At 32.2% G+C, this 15,908-nt stretch overlaps 1 protein-coding gene across 1 annotated transcript in view; it reads right to left on the reverse strand.

The window, feature by feature from the left end:
- CNTN5 (contactin 5) overlaps positions 1 to 15,324 on the reverse strand; it is a 1,363,322-nt gene extending 1,347,998 nt beyond the window's left edge. Inside the window, exon 1 of the mRNA XM_034666129.1 lies at positions 15,035 to 15,324. The gene's annotated coding sequence lies outside the window, so the exon portion shown is untranslated. The remainder of the gene's footprint in view (positions 1 to 15,034) is intronic.
- Between the last annotated feature and the right edge of the window lie 584 nt (positions 15,325 to 15,908).

Consider the following 15,908-nt stretch of genomic DNA (forward strand, 5'->3'; position numbering starts at 1 on the left):
AAAAGAAGTGCAGTTAATTGCTAAATATAAAGCATAGAATAATGACACCAAATATTTTCTAATATCAGGATTATGCTGATTACTCAGGTTGGTACAATATTTATTTTATATCTAACATAATGTATATAATTATTTTCATGATAAACCTTTGCTATAGGAGTGTTCTCCAAGTCTAATAATCTCTTATGCCTTCAGTTTTTGAGAATTTTCATAGTACTTGGAATTTTTTTTAAAAAACATTAAATATAGAAAAAAAATGGTTTTGGTTCTAGTCACCAAATTACATCTGCTTATTTTCTCTTAAAATTTACATATGTTTGTGTCATACTTAATCATCTTTCACCTTTTTCTTCGGTAATTCTTCCTAAGTTGTAATGGTAGCCCAAATTCCCATCCTTCTGCTACTGAGCAAATACGTGCTGGCTAATTTTTCTTACCAATTGGTTTTATGCCTTTTGAAGCTGTGAAACCAAATGCAGCATGAATCCCCCACCCCAGTGCCTCAAATTGCTGAACAAATTATAATGGGTACCTGAAATTTACTTGAGTTTTTTTTTTTCTTGATACTCTGAGATGCTACATATTTTTTAATATAAAAATCTCTGACTTTTTTTTCATAGAAGTTTAGGGATGCCATGAAACATTCCGTTTAAATATTTGGTAGAGTACTGCTGATTTCTTCAGGTCATCTATTTCTTACCACAAAGACCACAGAAGCTAATTTATCAGTTGGTTTCTTTTCTGCTTTTGGATTCAGTGCTCTGCAGAAAGTGTACACATTAACTCATCCTTTCACTTATTGGGCAACTGCCCACCACTCTTTAAAATCTCAAAGATGAGAAGATAATTTTAATTGTGCACCCTGGAATTTTTGTGATTCTAGTTAGTATTTTTGTGTTTGACAGCTGCAAATTCTCTTTTTCCCTAATTTCAAAAATAATTCTTGGTTTTCCATTTGATTTTTACTTATAGTGTTTTCTATTGAGGCAGAAAGAATATGATCAACAGCAGCTTGGCTTTTCTGCGTTTATCTAGTGATGGAAAACAAATTAGAATGTGAAGCCTTTATGCAATTCAATAGCATTTCCTATTGGTGACACAGACCTCTTGTTTGGAAGAAACTGGTCCAAAGAATGTTATCTTAGGATAAAGAAGAAAGAAGCACAAGGAATAAAGGAGATAATAGCACACCTCCACTTAAATATAGTTAATGATCTGAAAAGCTTGTAAATGCCTTTAGCTTTCTGGGATTGAACTCTTTAGGATTTTCCTTCTTTTCTTTTATTCTCCTAAAATATAGTTACTACTCTTCTTTTTAAAAATTATTTATTTATTTATTTGTCAGAGAGAGACAAAGAGAGAGAGCAGAAGCAGGGGGAGCTGAAGGCAGAGGAAGAAGCAGGCTCCCTGCTGAGCAAGGAGCCTGATATGGCCCTGGGATCATGACCAGAGCCAAAGCCAGACGCTGAACCAACTGAGCCACCCAGGCATCCCTTTACTACTCTTTTTTATTGCTAGTTTTAATGACCTTATGACATTGAGTTCATGAACTCAATTTTTAATCTAGTTACCAAAATATATACCAGAATGGGAAAAAACATTATTTTTTAAACTATTCTTTTTAAGAGCATGATAATTATACTTTTTAAAAAAATTTTTCTTAAGTTTTTATTTAAATTCCAGTTAGTTAGCATACCGTGTAATATTAGTTTCAGGTGTACAATATAGTGATTTAACACTTCCATACATCACCTAGTGCTGATCACAACAAGTGCCCTCCTTAATCCCCATCACCCTTTACCCATCCCCCCACTCACTTCATCTCTGGTAACTATCAGTTTGTTTTTTATAGTTAAGAGTCTGTTTCTTGGTTTGCCTCTCTCTCTCTCGCCTTTGTTCATTTGTTTTGTTTCTTAAATTCCACATTATGTTTTATTTTAAACTAGACCCCAAAAGAATTATCTAAGAAAGTTTTAAAAAATATATATTGAAAAGATACAGGAAATGTCTTTTCGGCTTTCAATTAATTATTTATTCTTTTGTTTTTTAAGATTTTATTTATTAATTGACAGAGAGAGAGAGCACGTGTGTGAGTGCACAAGGAGGGGGAGGGGAGTGGGAGAGGGAGAAGAAGACTCCTCGCCTAGCAGGAAGCCCTATGTGGGGTTTGATCCGAGGACCCTGGGATCATGACCTGAGCCAAAGGCAGACACTTAACTGACTGAGCCACCCAGGTGCCCCTAATTATTTATTCTTATATCAACTTTGGTATCTGGTTAGAAATCTATGACATTTTAGCTAGTTATTAATTTGTTGAATTGAAATGGAATTTTATATGATAACTAGAACTAAGAATTAAGTTTATAATTTATTTTAGTTATAGATGGGTCATTTTACTTAGTGCTACTTGTGATTTGATTCAATGGTGAAATTCAAACATAATGCATAGTACATCACCATTCATTATAAAATTTTCCTTTTCATTATACCTCATCTTATAATTAGCTGTAAAATAATTTTTAAAAAAATCTGGAGATGTTATTCTAGTGAGAGATGCCCTGAACCGGTCTGGGTAAGATTCAGAAGGCTGGCTTGAATATGAGAAGTTTCATTTATACAGAATTTTTTCTTTGTTTGAAGCCTTTTCTGTTCTACCCAGGTAGAGTTGTCTTCTCTTTTGCATACCCCCACTTTATCTTTTGCATGTAGTGGAGGGGGGAAAATGTTATTTATACAAATACTTTTGCACTTTTTGCCCTTTTCACAATGTGCATTTTATTTCCTAGAAAATTGAGCAATGACTCAGCATTTTTAATTGACTTCTCATTGCCATTTGTTTCTAGGTTTCAGTTAGTATGTAAAGGGAATAAGAAAAAAATCAACTCAATGGAGTTAAGTTGGGGATAGGTAGTAATATAAGGTTAAGAAACATTTTATAAACAGAATATTCAAAACATGGAGAGACAGACGTTCTAAAAACACTGCTGGTGGGAGTGCTAACAAGAACCATCCCTATGGAGAGCAATTTGGCAGTAAAACCAAAATTTTAAATGCACATTCTCAATGACTTGGCTATTTTACTTATAGATCTACTTACACTTACATAAAAGCACATACATAAGAATTCTTATTTCACGTTTATTTTCTTTGCATATAAAATTGATAACCAATTTTAAGAGAATTATTTATATAAATTATGCTATATCTTTATCATGAAATAGTCTACAGTGTTCAAAAATTATATACCTTTTTGAATTGTTACATAGACACCCAAAATTATTTTAAGAATAAAAAAATAAAGATACAACATTTTCTGGAAGGATGCATGTACAGAAGCCTGCTGATGATGGCTACTTCTAAAAGGCAGAACTTAAAGAAGTTTTAGGGCAGAGATTCAGCTTTCTTTTTATTATTATTATTATTATTATTATTAAAGATTTTATTTATTTGACAGAGATAGAGACAGCCAGCGAGAGAGGGAACACAAGCAGGGGGAGTGGGAGAGGAAGAAGCAGGCTCACAGTGGAGGAGCCTGATGTGGGGCTCGACCCCATAACGCCGGGATCACGCCCTGAGCCGAAGGCAGACGCTTAACCACTGTGCCACCCAGGCGCCCCTCTTTATATTATTTTTATACTGCTTATTGTCAATTCAATGTTAGGATAAAAAAACAGATGATGACAACAGTATTCATTCGAACAAGATTATGACTTGTGCTAGCTGATTATCATGTGGTTATGACGCTGACAAAACCCCAACAGAGCATATCATTTGTAATCTCACAAAAAGTATCTCAGAATTATATTAAAAGTCATTCTTAACATTCCATTCTTTATCAATGAATGGTTGGAAAAAAGTTATAATTATCTTTTGTTGTTGGAAAGTAATTCCTCTACAAAACAAGGCCCCTTTAAATTATTCCTTAAAACAATGTATTATTTTTACCTAGGAGAAAAAAGCTGGACAAGAAGATATATTTATTTTTTGAGTTTTCTTTTTCCTCAAGAGAAAACTTGAATTACCCTAATGTGTTTGAAATAAAAGGCTAAAAGAAACTAATGATGGAGTAATTTATTCATATAAAAAAGAGAAATTGAACTCAGACCATTTACCTAAACATTAACTAAAGACAAACACTTAACCAAATAGAGATTACATTTAGAAAAGGTGGCTAATTTGAAAATAAATCAAAATAGTTGTCTTAACTTTAGAACATCTATTGAAGTTCTTATATGTAAGGATCATTTGATCATGCAGAGTATCTAAAGAGAAGTAATGAGAATGAGAACACTGTCATTTCTTTCTCTTAAATTCGAATTTATCAAAGCAACTACATATTTTTGAATAAATGGCATTTCAATATTCAATCTGGCAAAATCAACCATGTATTTATATCTAAAGTCAATTATCTTATAAAACAAACACATGCAGAAAAGATAAAAAGACACCTTTGCTTCAGGTGAAATTGCAACTCTAGTCATCATTTTTCTTTTAAGTATCTCATGATATGAATATTTATTTAATCATGTCCTCATAGAACAGTGTAAAATTCCTTTCTATCAGCTCCCTCTCCTGTCAGCTTTGTGGCTTTCTCCACCTTCCTTGTTTCCTCAATAATGAGTATAGTCTTATCACACTTTTTTTGAAAGAGACTATTTTTTTGTGAGAATTTTCTTCCAATTTTTTTACTGTATTAAATTTTCTGCAATAGTAAAATAATCAGATGAAGATTTTATTAGAGGAAGATTTTGATTGTTGTACATATACAAAACATTTATATATATGTATATATATGTATTAAAGTGGCACATAATTCACCATATTAATCATAAAATGTGTTTACTTAATAACTTTAACTGTTACACTAGCCAAGTCAAAGTATTATAATATATCTAAATATCACTTGTAGCAAAAAAGTCTGTAAAATGTTTGCAAACTGAAATGAAATCTTTCCATATTTGCTGTAAAATCTATTGACAATTCACAATTTAAAAGATTGCGATTTCTGTTTGCTTTGATTATTTTGTGTTAGACATAGTATTTGCAGCATGAGCCACTTTCATAAAATTATTTTTAAGTAACAAAATATATAATAAACATGAAAGAAGAAAATAATCAGAGGAACTTACTATTTTCAAATAAATATATCTATAACATTTTGCAATCACATGGTATTCAAAAAGAATAGCTGAACATCTCCTCTCCTAATCAATAAAATATAATCAATGCTCTAAATATTTCTGTACAAGGACATTAAAGACTACCTGTGTCAGATAAAGCAAAACACAATATAATAAAAAGGCCCAAAACAGGAAATCTCTTTAAATATGTGCAAGTAAAATAAGACCATGAAAAGACAAGAAAACATCTCCTTATCATCAAATTTACAAGCTTGTGCCAATAAAATAAGTGATTTTCCAAAACTGGATTGTTTGTACCTATGTGAATTTATACAAAATTCAAATGACTTTTCTCTTTTCAAATATTTCTTGAACCCAAGCATTTAAAAAAAAAATGTAAGCAAACTAGGGATGTACTGCATAGTGACTAACATAATATAATTTAAAAATGTTATTAAAAAATAAAATACTTGTATAGTGTCTATGTGTAGTAAATTTAAAAAAATGTAAGCAACTGTACCTAAGATATGAAGGAAATGATTTTGACTCCTAAATCTACAGTTTTATTTCCTTCTTACAAAAAAACTGTAAAATAGTAATTAATATCATTATTTTACAAGGAAAGAAACAGATGCTTGGAAAGGTTTTTGGATTGCTCAGGGAAAACACAAGGAAGGTGTTGAGTCAGGATGAAATCTGAGTAATAGTAACAAGTCCATTCTCTTTCCATGGCCTTCCCAGATGCTATGAATGGGGTCTCTTGTCTCATTATTTCCGTTTGGGGGACTCTATCCTAGACTTAGCTGTCAACACCAACAATTTTGTTTCTTTCAATTTTTCCCTTTATCAAAATCTCATAATACATGATCACTGGATTACAGTGGACTTACTCCCCCCCCAGCCCCCCAAAATCCTTTGTGTTCATTGATTTTAACTTTCTTGCTTGAGAGTTTAATAAGGTGGGGAGTTAACTTTCCCAAGTCACAGTTAGGGGCAAAACTGGGACTGACTCTCATCTTAAATGCTATCTAATCTTAAAATGAACTAATTATCTCTTGTTTTTTAACAGAATGCCAATTCTTCATGTATCTCTCAGAATCCTTTACATTTCATTTGATATATTTTAACTTTTCTCTGCATTAGAAAGTTTTTTATTTGCATTAATTAATTTTCCTACTTCCTTCTTTACACCCATCTTGCTTCTGCTTCTCTTTCCACCAACTGAAAAGAGTCTTTGCCAATCCATAATTGAAACTTCCTTCAAGTCTTAGTACTTCTCATTTGGTCTAGGGGAATCAGTTTAATCCATCCATTAATACAATGACTATTTCTGTTCCTCCAATGTCTTCAAATGTGTGACCAATATCAATAATTATGGTTACTAGAACATTTTCTTAAGTTTCTTATCAAATTGTTTCTGGACTGACAGTTTTCCACCTTTCCGTTGTCTGAGATCAAACCTCTCACTTCCTTTGGATTGCCAAAACTAAGTGGCACTGTGTACACTAATTTTGTAAGAAATGTCCTTCTAAGTAAATTCCTTTAAATAAAAGAGAAGATACACAAAACAATCTCTAAATGCCCATGGTCTATACCTCTCAGTGTTGCTTTACACAATCTGGACAACATTGTGCCTTACATAAAAATATAATATTTTGGTAGACAGATAACTTAAAGCTTTTATCTTACAATATATATTGGAGGGAAAACAATTTTTTTCCCCAGACTTATGTTGTTGTAGTTTCTAACACTGTCATTTTTGTCATTGAAAAATAGATTTTCTTATATATTAATATTATCACAACTGCATGACATTGATTATCCTTATTTTGCATGTAAAGAAAGGTTAAGTAACTCTTCTAAGATTAAACAGCTAACAAGTTGTGGAGCCACGACTGAACCCTAAAATTCAAACATCAAATCCCCTAATCCATACTGCCCTCCCTCATTTAGATATTTTATTATAATGATCAAAATAATGTTTAAAAACATGGTTACTACTGCTCTGGTGCTACTATTATTACTATTACTATCTGGAAGGGGCTGTGTAAGTAAAACTGCATTAGCTTTGCAGTTAGCCCAACCCCATAAATAAGTTTATAGCACCATTAATATTCTATACTTAATAACTGAGAGAAATCAAGCTAATTTATAATCATATATAAGTAAGGTATCTTTTCACAGCATTGAAGCAAACCGCCTTCATTTTCCACAGATTTAACTATATCATCAGAGACTAGATCGTTCTAAGATACTAAAGTTAGCACTATAATGAGATGTAGAAAAACACAGTATCCATTTAAAATGGTTAGGTGAGTCTTGGAATCAAAGTTACTTCAAAATAACTTAGGCAGTAGGAAGTAAATGCATCAGTTAGAGAGCCAAGGCTAGCATGGAATACTCCAAGACTCAGTAGGAGAAAACTAACAGCAGTCTCCAAAAGGAGAACATTTTGAACATTTGCATCTTAGCTGTGTATAACTCCATCACTGCACATTTCACATTGAATTACATTCATTCTACGTGCTTATTTCCTCCACCAGCTCATAAACTATTTATCTTCCTTTATATTCTTACTTAACTACAACTGCACACATTAGGCCATTTGAGTGCATGAAATAATGTAGCAATGACTTTAAACGTGAAAAAACGACTTTTTATTAATGCAACTTACTGAGGTATATACTAACAAGACCACCTTAAAAAAATGAGAAACAAACAAATACAGTCATAACTTTTTAAACACAGTTAATAGGGTAAATTTTCATAAAATCAATTCTGGATCATTTAACTTAAATCTTAAGTAACCACTCTTTCTTACTAAGGTTATTGTTTTTTGAAAATGCTGAAGAAGTCAAAGTAAGGTAAAGGTAAGTAAAAATCCAAAAGAAAGTAAAAATTCAACAGATATTAAGGACCACTTATTCATTGAGCTTAGAGAATATATTTTATATTTTCTACCGGTTATTTGTAAATTCTGGCTATATGCATAGGGTAAAAAAAAAAATCAGATTAGACATTAATCGTTTTAGCCAGTCTTTTAGTTCATCTTTACTATACTTATCACTGTTAAATATTCAGTATTTGAAGAAAGCAAGAGTCTTAAAATATGAAGTCAACCCGTATGGACACACACAAAAATTCTCTTGTCATATGTAACAATGAAAGGTTTGAGAGATAATGTTGTATCAGAAATCCAGCAATGGATAACTGCCTTTCCACTTGAATTGCAGTATGCTCATTTTATAGATTATGTTCAGTTCTACCAGAGAAATTTTTTTAGCTTTTGGTCTATATATCTCAATATTGCTTTCCACAATTAGGACAGCATTTTGCTTCATACAAAAATAGAATATTTTGGTAGAAACTTAAAGTTTATATCTTACAATACATATCGGAGTGGAAACTAATTTTCTTCCCAGACTTAACTCTTTAAATAATTACATCACATTATTAAAATTAAGCAATAGATGAACTTTGGTTCAGACACAATGATAAAGTAAATACTATTACAGACTCAAATATGTTCTGTATTAACTTCCTTTAGTATTACAACAGTAAAACTAGAGATCTTATACAAGTTGATATTTGAATTCTAAAACTCAGAATAGTGTGATTTCTAGAGACTCATTTTCTGCTTCACATTTTATTAAATTCTTCCAAATCATTACCATCTTAAGGAAGCCCACAACCTAAATTTTATCCAAATTTGCTAATATACAGGAACATTTTCTCGCTCACATTTCTCATTGATTTTGTATTTCATTTTGGTGTCCCATTAAACACATATTACTGAAAAAAACAAAAACAAACAAACAAAAACCCCAAAAAACTGCCAATCCATGAGAAAAAGTATCCACCACCACTGCCACCACCACCACCAACAACAACACGGGCAGTCCTTTATACATATGTAGGGGAAAATAATTTACGTGTCTTTTCTTACTTGATTGAGTTCCTGGGCTTCTTAACTGAAACTGTTGAAAATCTCCTATATAACTGCTGAGTGCACACTATGTTCATTGTGAAAAAGTTTATATCTAGCAATTATGTTATCTAGATATTCAGTTCTTGATTAAGAGAATATGGGTATAGCTGTTTCCTGTGAGTTAACATATTTCAATTTTAAATTTTCTAATCTTAAAAGACAATGTTTTACAGGTCATCAATAGCAACAAGGAAATTACATATTTGAAGTCCCAATCTTGATTTAATAGCTATAAAAATAATTAAGATTTTCATAACAAAAAAGTATAAACTGTAAAAATCTCTGACCCAGAAATTTAAAAGGAGAGGGTTCTATCTTTTGCATTAAAAGTAATGTTGAACAAGTGCTTCACCTCTTTATATCTCTATTATTCTTCATGATAATATGTGCAAATACAAACTCTGTCCACCTCCTAAATCATATTATTCTGTCACTTTTTCCTAGGTGTCCTGATAATTTATATCATCAATGACTCATGAGATCTGTGGTTATTTTTAATGAGATGGCTATTTTAGCATTAGAAACTAATTCACTAGCTCACATATTGCCATTAGAATACTGGTATTGAATGAAGAAGAGTATTAAATTGAATTATGAAGTTTAAAGTTTCAATTCTATTAAAAATTATATGACTTTTGAAGTTCCTATCACAAAATATACTCAAAATTAGAAAAAAATTAATACAAATTGTTTTATTAATTTTGAATACAAGAGATGAGATTAATCTACATCATTTAGTAAAGAATATGAAGAGGAAAGCTTCAAAATAACGCAAGAAGGCAAAACACAAAATCTAACAAGATTCAATATGAGAGCTTTTCTAATAATTTCAGAAATATTTGAGGACCCTTAAATTTGTTTAGGTGCACAGGAAACAATTTCATATTAGTGATCATGAAATACCAATTAAATAAAAATTTATTTCTAGAGAACAAGAAGTCTTTTTTAAATTCCTACTGTCACTCACCTGCGTCTTCCAATTAGTATTCATCTTAATCACCAAGGAGTTCATCTAATTCTCTCATTTCTGAGATTATAAAATACAATAGTATCTCAGCAAATATAACATAATTGAATAGTGAATTCTTATATAAAGTTAAAATGGGACAACCTAGGGGAATTAAAATAATATTTATATTTGGTTTATATTATATTTGGCTTAGCTTCAGAAAATTTCTTTATTACTTTTAAATAAGAAATTAAATATTTAAGGAAATAAAGATGATATTTTACATACTTACAAGTAAATCTTTCATCCAATAAATACACCATTTCTCTACTAGTTTTCTCATAAATACAAACTCCTGAAATTAGTGAAATCTTTCTGACAATACATTTAAAAGCGTTTATAGCTCCAAACATATTAAAACTATAATTGCCTGTGATAGTATCTCTCTTAGTAAGAATCCCTTATTTTTTAGGTTCACAATTAATGTTTCTGCCAATATTATGATAGGAAGAGAATTTTAATACACCTTTCATCACCTAAGTGATCGACATAACTTCTCTACCTGAGCTCCCTATGCTATAGTTCGTACTGGATCACAGTGTAAGATGAAGTCATCTTCTTGAGCTTCACCAGCTATAAGAATGATAAGGAGCAGATTCCTACCCCAGCCCCATAAAATGTTTATGTATATCATTATACTTTTCTTGTTGATGGTCACAAAAGAGAGTTTTTGATCACTCATAAATAAAATATTTTAGTTTCCCTCCTTGCCCAGCTATACAATTGCTTAAATTTTGGATAAAGTTCAGATTAGTTATTTTAACCCTTAAGCATGTCCATATTTTAGAGTCACAAACTATAAAGGTATACTTGCAGGAAAGCTCATACAACTATATTAATACCTTATTTTCTATCAGAATCTCAACTTTTTCTCATCTATACAAATATAGTAAATACTTGGAACCATGATTGTTATAAGAGAAAATGTGCAAATCCTGCTGAATTGTTTAAATGAAATCCACTTGCTAAAAATAAGTAAAAGTGGTATCCACAAGGAAGCAAGTTATTTAGGTCATTATGGATTTTTAAGGAACCACTGAGAAGACCAGAAAAAAAATCAATTTTACACCCGAGTTGTCAAATGCATCCAATGAAACATTTTTAGAATTGTTTAAAAATGACAATGATCACAAGGAATTCCAGCTTAAGAAATGCATGGGAAAAGAACAACCACACTTTCTAAAATTTCTTGAAAGTGATAATTCTCACACAATTTTATATTAGATTAAGAAATGGTTTATTCCCTGATTTTTTGATGTCCATAAAAAGACAGAATTTTGTTTTATTTTCCAGAATTACTTTATGGCCTATTGTTGGATTTCCGTTTCCCTGAAAAACTAAAAGGAGCTTCCATAATTTTAAGTCTTATGAGCTGATGTTTAAGAACGTGGTAATGTCAAAAATACAATATTTAATACTCTGGAATGTGAAGTTAAAGACCCGTGTTTTAATTTAAGGGATTGATCTATATGAAAATGCTCTATATTTGGCTTATACATATATTTATAATAGATAAAACATAAATGGATTTAAATACATGGTCTTTTACCAAATCCATGGGATTATAATTTAATACTGCCAAATAACTTTGATGAAAGAATTTAATTGTAAAACATCTTCAGTAAAAAGTAAATATATACAATAAAGCAGTTTAAAGTTTTCTCTCATATCCACTGTATCAATGGAACACTACCAAATTTGTTTTATTCATTCTTACTGAAAATAATTAACTAATAAATTGTTCAAGTGTCTGGGAAAAATATCAACTGATACTATTCTGTTTATCAGAACTCTTCTAACATTATACATTTGAATACCAAAAAAATCATAAAAGGAGAAATGAATTGGGCATAGGTAGGGAGATGGGACATAGTTCATAATAGTTTTTATTCCTAAATATCATAGTAAGGAGTTTTATATACTTCATTACTTTTTAAGTGCACTAATCTCTAATGCAGAATTATTGATTACAAATGCTCAGAAAATAGACCTCTGCAAAGATTCTACTGCTTTGAGCTTCCGACCAGCCTCTTTCCTGCTATAAAGTGCTAAGAAGTTCATGTGACATATTAGCACAGCCTTATAACGCTAATCTAAAAAAAATCTTGTCAGAAATACACACCTGTCTTATTTTATGTTTGTATCTTCAGTAATAAAAAAGGGATAAATAAATCTGAGATCTTGAAGTCAGAGTTTTAAGACACCAAATTATAGAAATATATGGACCTGTTGAAATTAAGATAAATTTTCAATCTCTTAATAAAATTTTAAGAAAATATATATTTTAAAAAACCAGACAATTCAAATACTATATAGTTAATCAAAATATGTGTGGTAGAATGGATTCAGCAAATCACATTTTAATCATCTTGACCTCATAAAATCCTAAATTAATTTTGATGCATGGGGACCACTAAGTGCTGCTATAAAACTTGTTTTAGTAAATGGAACTTAAATGTCAAATCATCTTTACACTATTACAGCCATCTAGGCAAATTTCTTTCTTTCTTTCTTTCTTTCTTTCTTTCTTTCTTTCTTTCTTTCTTATTCACAAAAACATACCTTTTGTTTTCTCTAGAAGTAAGACAAACTCCAAAATGACTTGACCAGCATAGCATCCCCTTACTTTCTTCATCTGGAGAGCCCTCTACCCTTTACTGACACCCTCTGGTCCTTATCACTAAATCAGTTTTGAGAGGAAACCACATTCTAACTTCTAACCTAAAGGAGGTAAAGATTTTCCAAAATGTTAAATAAAAAATACATTTAAAGGAATAGATATTAGCCATCTTAATAAACATTTTAATAAACAGTTTTACTTAATTGGGCCCATAAAATTGAAGTAAATGTGTAAAAGCAACTAATTTTTAATCATTTTGTTAAATAAACATAGCCTATGTGTACATTCATTATTTGATTTTAGTTAATCTTGCTAACCTGATAAAGATTTCAGACCACCTCATAGTTGAAGGGTTGCTTTGGTAGAGAAACATTAAGGTATTTCAGTGATCCATTTTAAAAATTCCACAGCTGTACTTTCCCAGATCTATTTTCAAATGTACTATAGTGTAACATGTGCCTCATAATTTATAGACATAGTCTGACATTTAGTTAATCTATCAGGATAAATATTCTTTTTTCTAACTTTGAGAATTCTTTCTATTCAATTGTGTATGCAATCAAAGAAAAAAATTAAAATTAGCACTTTTTCTCAGTTCTTAGTTTTCAGAAGTTTTAAATTTAGAACAATTTAAAGTCTCCACTAACCCCTGCAAAAAAAAAAAAAAAAGCATTGATACTTATATTGCAATAAACATTTCACCGATTTTCAAATATTTGCGTATTTCAAATATGCTTTAATATCATCTTACCACACTCCACTTAAGTTGTTTTTCAAATTCTGTTTCATTTTTTATGTCACATTTCCTTTATTTAACTTTTAACTTTGCATTTTGTGCTTTGTTTCCCTCACTAGACTTGGCTGGTCTTTGTATGTAATATCTTTATTTTTTAATCATTTGCTTTATGTCGCATATTCTTACACAGTCATATTGTTTTAGAGTTTTTTTCCCAGTTGAGTTAGGAAACACAACCTGCCAAGTTTGAGACTCAATATAATGGTCCACATAGAACTTCCAATAATTTGAGTACAGAGTAAGAAAATATGCAAAGAAATAGTCGTTAGTTGCTTCAAATTGACTACAGGCACTTTGAAAAAAAAATAATGACCTAGTTGTTTCTGATTCTTTTATGTTCAGAGTCACAACATTAATCATGATGGACTCCTTCAAACTTCCTATGACAATCATAAGTATTTCTGTACCTCTGTCACAGTTCAATAGTAATCAATTATACCTTCATTAATTTTTAAATTTGACCTACTATTTATCTGTTTTTTTTATGCTAGTGTCCTAATGAACATCTACTTTTTTCATCCTTGTTTCCACAGTTAAAATTAAGAATCAAGGTGGAAGTATGATATCTCTAAATTATTTTATCTTTTCAATTAGAAAAAAAAATACAGATGGATTGAATATAGGTAAGGTATTTCATATACAACAGCTTAAAAGTTTTTGCTTCCAAACCTGCATTTAAATTACCACAATGTATTGTATTTTTCATGCTAAAGAGGTTATAAAAGTTTGAAATAAAATAATTTAAAAATATTTAGTGGATCCTGTTTTTCCAAAATAAAATTAAACAATTAAAAAAATTTGAGATTGTCAGTGTAATTCTCAGCTTATTGTACACCATGTTCATATTTATGCAAATTAATATTCTCTTCCACTTTTCAACAAAAAGCTCAATAAGGATGTGTGAACATATTTTTATTTTCTTTAAAAAAAATCTGCCACATTTCTACGCAACATTTAGAAAACACCACAGCATAACCCAAGGTACTGTTTTTCTTTGGTCTCTGGAACTTTACAGAACTCCACTTATAGAACATCCCTCCTGAATTTTAACAAGTTATTGCATTACCAGATGCCCCGTTATTGGCCTCTCTTCTTACAAATACATTGCTCAATTATAAGGCACACATTCAGTATCTGTGAACCACATCCTATTCTCTGAGCTTTTAGTCTCTTCTGTAGAAAAATTCTTACCCTCACCTGGCATTTATTACCTTGCCTTTTACCTGCAGGAATTGTTTACTCTTATTTTGAATGACATGATGACATAAACAAATAGGTTATATTTACTCTTGCTTCAACTTTTCTGACATAAAATCCCAGCGGAGAAAAAAAAAATGCATGTTTAAAAAAAAAAGCTTTACATTACAGTTTTTAAATTCTGGCAACATGGCAAGAAAAGATGGCTTTGCAGAAGCGAGTGTGTCAAAAATTATAAGTGCCTGGAAGATGAAGTGCACAATCACAGAAAGCAGTCACTGGCAAAGGAATGCCAGCCACTTACCAATGAGATGCCAGACTCCCCTGTCCTTCCTCTGTGACTCTCAATTCCTGTCTCCCATCCTCCTGCCTGTCAGCACAGTTCAAATAGAGCAGTTCCTTCAGTCCTACTCAGCCTGTGGCAGAAGAGAATTGCGGAGTTTTTAATCATTCAGAGGGAATCCTCCGGCTTGCCCTGCTTCTCCCTGAAGAGGGGACCCAGGTAACTCATCCTTTCCGCCCGAGCTTTAATGGCACTTTGGCTGCTGCCTTCTCGCAGTTACGCGCCCCCACTCCGTAGTTGGTTATATTGGGAAGTAGGTGCGGCGCCTCCTCAGGCTGGTACGTTTGGGGCTCGAGTGTTTTCCTCCAATGCGTCCGCGCGCCCCGCGCCCCGCGCCTCTGACTGGCTGTGTCCTTCCCGGAGCGGTCCCTCGCCCCTCCCCGCTCGCCCCCGCTGTCGCTGTCGCCCGCGCCCTGCGCCTCACTGCCTCTCGCTGAAAAGGTTCATTTAGCATGTCCCCGAGCTGAAAGGTCTGTTTGCCTCCAGAAGGGTTTTATACGTTTCTCTACTCGTCTCACTAGTCAATTTCCCTTCGCGCCGAAGTACGGAGGGCTTCTCCTCCCCCCTGCTTTTCGGCTGTGCAACCTTTCCAAATTTAACATTCATAGCTTACAAGGCAAATACGTTGGCTGGTGACGGCACGGGAGATCTCAGACAAGAGTTCCTTCCCCTGCTCGCCGGCGGCTGTCTGTCTTCTTCCTGATTCCGACTCCGTGGCTTTTACCCCAGATAGCCGCGGCACGGACTGATGCGTTCACTAAGCTTGGCTGGCAGCGCACTTCTCACTTTGGAGAATTTGCCCACGTCCTGACTGGGCAGCACGTCTCTTTGTTCA

This window comes from Ailuropoda melanoleuca, chromosome 8 (genome assembly GCF_002007445.2).
Source record: "Ailuropoda melanoleuca isolate Jingjing chromosome 8, ASM200744v2, whole genome shotgun sequence".
Taxonomy (NCBI): Eukaryota; Metazoa; Chordata; class Mammalia; order Carnivora; family Ursidae; genus Ailuropoda; species Ailuropoda melanoleuca.